This window comes from Branchiostoma lanceolatum, chromosome 11 (assembly GCF_035083965.1).
Source record: "Branchiostoma lanceolatum isolate klBraLanc5 chromosome 11, klBraLanc5.hap2, whole genome shotgun sequence".
In the NCBI taxonomy this organism is placed as follows: Eukaryota; Metazoa; Chordata; class Leptocardii; order Amphioxiformes; family Branchiostomatidae; genus Branchiostoma; species Branchiostoma lanceolatum.
The window spans coordinates 1,546,883-1,552,134 of record NC_089732.1 but is presented as its reverse complement, the minus strand read 5'-3'; positions in this window follow the sequence as shown (position 1 = coordinate 1,552,134).

Below are 5,252 nucleotides of genomic sequence, written 5' to 3'. Positions count from 1 at the left end.
TCTCTCAGACTCTTTTGAAATGAAATAAGAAGGAAAAATTGGTGAAAAAAAACAGCAGTCATCTCTGCAAACAGATAGAATAGCCATGTGACTGAGACAACTCTGACATTAAGCAACTTCTCATGTTAGGTAACTGCGGTTAACTGTAAGTTCCTAAATGCCATTGGTTTTTGGACCAGAATGCTATTTCCTTGGACCAAGCACATGTGTACTAAAGAGTTGAGTTTGCTCGCAAACCTGTTAGAATCAAGCCTTGTTGAAAGAAGCCAACCAGATGTTTTGTTTTTAATCACTTTTCTATTTCATATACCATGGTTTGGGTAACATGAAATTGTTATGCTGTGGCATGACAATGTTTGAAGGCTAAATGATAATGTTCTGAATATGTAAAGAACCATTTCCAATCTTGCATTGATAATGATCCTCTGAAACAAGGTTTCACAACTTAACCTTATTGACCTTAGAGCGTCAAATGCTGACCAAAAGATAAAGAATCTTGAGAAGAAATTGAAGCCAATAGACTAAGAACATAATTGTGAACTAGGAAAGTGTGACATGGCTGGTTAAGAGAGGTTGATTTATGAGTATGGACAAACATGATCTGAGAGCTTGTATTGAACACGCAAAATTTGCTATTAATGACTTTACGAAACATGAGAGTCAGATTCAGTTGAGACAACATGATCTAATGTTTTATGTTACAGATGTGTACTTTTGTATATAGACTTGCCAAAATGAAAGAAAGTTAGTAAGCACTTGTCATATTAGTTATTTGTGACAGAATCATGTGATTTCAAGAATACAAAGCTTAGGGTATCCTCAGTAGCTATTTTGTTGCGGAAACGACTGGAAATTCATCCTTATAGAAAGCAGGATAATGTTATCTTGTCTGTGTTGTATGCTTTAGTGCTGCTTATATTCTATACTGTACTCTGTACAACTTTGTCAATTTGCGTGGAAATTGGTACAGAACTAGTGGAAATCTTTACCAACGATGCAATGGTTTAACCCATCCACCCCTACTGTCAAGTAAGCTATTCCAAAGCCAGATGGAGACCAAATAACGTGAATTAGTGAAGAGAATAGGTCTAAGGACTGTTCCATTTTGAATTTTTTTTGTTAGAACCATGATTATATTGGTGGCTTCATACTTGTAAACACTCTCTATTTCACTTGTGTTCAGTTAACTACCTTGAGGCGTAACATACTAGTTCTGTGCTTTAGTAAGTACAAGCTGCGTAATACCAGACTGTAAGGTTTGATCCACTCACACCGGGATGGACCTTTACTCTTCTCTATAAGTGCTGTGGGTTCTTTACTGACAATGTACATTTTAAAGTTGCTTTAGCTAATTTGTTTTTGTAGTAAAAGTTGACTTTTCTGATGCACTGTTTGAGTAGTGACCACGACTGTACATATAGACATTATTCTTAAATTATTTCTCGTCTGTTGATAGTAGTTAAAACTATGTATGATTGTGAAATGTCTTTACTTTTTGTACAGCTATTTTGTCTTGCTTTTTTTTGTCTCCAGGTAAAGATGTTGAAAATGTGTTGAGTGTATGAAATCTAGCTTGTAAACATGTGATTTCAAAGTTGTGTTTTGGGCGTAATTTATTTGCAAATCGTTGGGTCTTGAGGACCAGGGAATTGTCAGAATGATCTTTATGAATTTATTCATGTATTTTTTGTGAAGACAATGATAATATTGCCATCATATTTTGATGTAAGGCTACTTGTATATGCAATATTGTTCAATTGTTACAATACACATACTGTAGTTTACATTTGTCCACCATTGACAACAGGCTGAAGAAACAACTGTAACTTTAGTAAATCTGAAAATGAGTTTAAGAATCTGTAAACTTCTGTCTTTAAGAATTTTCGTGGCTGTAAACAAATAAATACGTTTGTTAGGCCACAGTTGTGGAGTTATGACATTATGAAACTTGTTGGAAAGATAAAGTAATAAAATCATACCTGAAAAGGAAGGACTGTGTTTGTGAATTCCTTCTTACCTTTGCTGAGAAGATTATGTTTTTGGTTGCGTTTGTTTGCATGTTTGTGGTTGAACAGCATTAATCAGGAAGCTATGGATTGATTGCCTTACAGGTAGTTCTCCCAAAAGTCTGATTCCAAGTAAACAGAGCATGTGGTGCCTAACACGTTGAACTTGACGGTCTCACAGCGCCCCCTAGCAGATCTCATCAAAATTGCAGCGTGGACGCCACATACTGTTAGTGATCGTCGAATCACTGAGGAAACTTGGTCACTGGAGCTTATTGGCCATTGGAATGGTCAGACGTACACATGTGTCTGTGATATGCTAGCTTTTTAATCGTGTATGCTTCGTGCATACTCAAAAGAGAGTTCAATTCGCACCTTGCAAATGTTAGTTCCCACTCGTTTTGTGCGGGCTTTTGCAGAGTTCGTTCTGGTAATGCACCACAGTACTCACTAGCTAAGACGACACGAGTTTTGGCGCACGAACCTAGTCAGTCTAGAAACGCCGCAAAAACGCGCACCAAACGAGGCAAATTTAACACCTGATTGGAGAGTGCCGTTTGTACGTCTTCTTTATGTGTGGTATTACTATTACGGTCAGGTGCAGCCCAATCGTGACAGTGAATGGAGGCAGTTGGATGCAGTTCCTTCAACCGTCACTGGGCGGCGCTTTGATAGCACCATGTCACGGTCAGGTGCAACCCGACTGTGACGCGTATGACGGTGGATGGAGGCAGTTGGATGCAGTACCTTCAACCGTCACTGGGCGGCGCTTTTTAACACCGTGTCACGTTTATGAGATGAATGAACATGAGCGAAAGATATACGCGGGGGAGAACGCGGAGCGGAGTGGCCAAACAACAGGAAACAAAACGACAAGGGTGAAAATAAGGGTCGTTGGGAAAAGATAGATTGTTGTGAAGTTGGTTATATTGTCGAAGAACAACACAGCGAGCTTTCATACTTAAACAGGGTCATCTGCAAACGTATCACTACACGGTATGTCTGACATACCGCGACGTTATTTGTGTATCAGGTGCCATTGTGAACTTAAGGTTAAAGGTTAGAAAGTTCAGGTTTGTTGACGTTAAGCCCAGGTGTGTCCACAGACGTGTGTTACCTGTGCTCGTCTCAAACAGGATTTCTCCATTCTGCTGCTTGTCTGTAAGAGTTTAGAGGATCAGCTATGTAGGTATGTATCTTGCTGTTCCGGTTATGTGGATACATATGCAATGGCCAATGCCTAAATGCAATGTTTGTTGTGGATGTCTTGTTTTGTGTGTTTAGAACGATTTATGCACGTGGCTGTCCGTCTTTACGTTTCAAGGATGTGCGGCGCCTTTTTAATACCACAGTTACTGGCTTGTAGATATATCATGAGGCAGGGGAGAGGAGTTTGTTGTTCTTCTACTGTTGTTGTTATTGTCCCATCATCACCATCTCGTCGTAAAGGTGTTTCGGATGTTCACTGCTTGATTATCGTGTAATGTCGGTAACGTTAGTAAATGATGTATAAAGCTATGGTAAGGTGAGTTATAGTTCCTTTCCCCCAGTTTCTGCGGTGCTGGTCGCCAAGCTTGTCCAGGTGCCGGAACCCACGGCCACGGCCAGAGCCGACATCTCCCTTCTGCTGGGGGGACCGACGCAGAAGTTCGAAGAATCACAGAGCCGGCATTTTCCTTCTCTGCGGAGAAGCTCATCGGAATCCATTTTGCCGATGTAAAGACATAGAAATACCGTATTTCTATGATATTACAACTGTAAAATGGATTCCAATGAGCTTCATACGGTATAGATATATCTGTCACGTTTCTTATGGGAACTTGAATATTAGTACTTTGAAGATAAAAGAAAGAATTGTGTAAAAGTGTGCTGTTAAAACTTCATAATTTACCAGGATAACAATTGATATATTCAGCCTTAATTACGATCACCTGTGTAACAGAGGGTTATCAACATAATTTACCCAAATTGTCTTTTGTGTGTCTGGACCACAAGTGAAAGATGCATCCTGTGGAATTAGTGTATCTCATTAGAACACGGGCTATGGAATTTAGTTGTAGTTGATCACTCGTCAACTTTGCCGAAATAAGCAAACCTTTTGATGACAATTTTTCATGTGCTAAGCAAAGATGTGTAACTACTTAGGCTGTAGTATGTTTTGTGTTTATCTATTTTTACTCTTGTAGAAAAGATTGTCACAAGTCAGTGAGAAGATAGCGTTATAATATTCTGCATCGTATTGTGAGTAGAGTTATCCGTTCTGCTGTTTTTGTTAGAAACCTCGCATGGTGGCCCATGATTTGCATGCAACTGTAATGAACTTGTATATTCCGTAGATTTATGGATGTTGAGGCGTAGAAGCGTTACAAATAACAAAATATTTAACATTAACTGATGTAAGCTTTGTTTTAACATCTTAAGTGATAGTGTGAATTCATATGAGTATGACGGAGAGTTGCGTTCGTTTCAATGTACATTTTGGACGTTGTTACTTTGTCAGCTTTCTGACTGTAGCATTTATGACACAATGAGGTTCAGTACATGTATTTTTATTACCTGCTTTTCTTGTTTATGTCTGAAGTATGGAATAAAGAATCCTTTTCTTTCAATTGTTTCTTAGTTTGTGCTTAAATGTCTTTTTGAATCCTCACATCGGTCACTGGGCCTCTGGAGTTTGCCTCCTATCAAATTGATTGATAGATGTCCTGACCAGTATTCATAGATTCTCAATCAGTCATTTATTACATTCAGATTAATAACACTCATCTGTGTTACAGGTGTATATCAACATAATTTACCCAAATGGTCTTTTTAATGTCCAGACCACTAACGAAAGATGCTTCCTCTTAAGGTAGTGTAAAGATTTGCGGGGGTGTAGGTGGGGATGGGGCATAAAAGGTCGCAACAACGATATTAGAATTTGCATACAATATTAAACCTTTGTATTGAGGGGAGGGCTAGAAGAGTCTGGGAAATAGTGGGAAAATGAACTTATAATGACTAATTTTTGTAATATCTGTATGTTTCTTGTATAATTCTGACATCATGAAACATCGTGTTACGTGACGTGTTACGTGACGTCTTGCGACACAGCCTGGCGTGGCCAGACCGGCCTTAAGGGCACCGCGGAGTGCCCTAGTTTTTTGAGACACTAAGTTCCCAGACAGAGAACTAGTGATCTCCTAAGCCACCGGACAGCTCAGCTCAGCCGTCCGAGGCTCGCACATGCCAACCCACTTGGGCTGA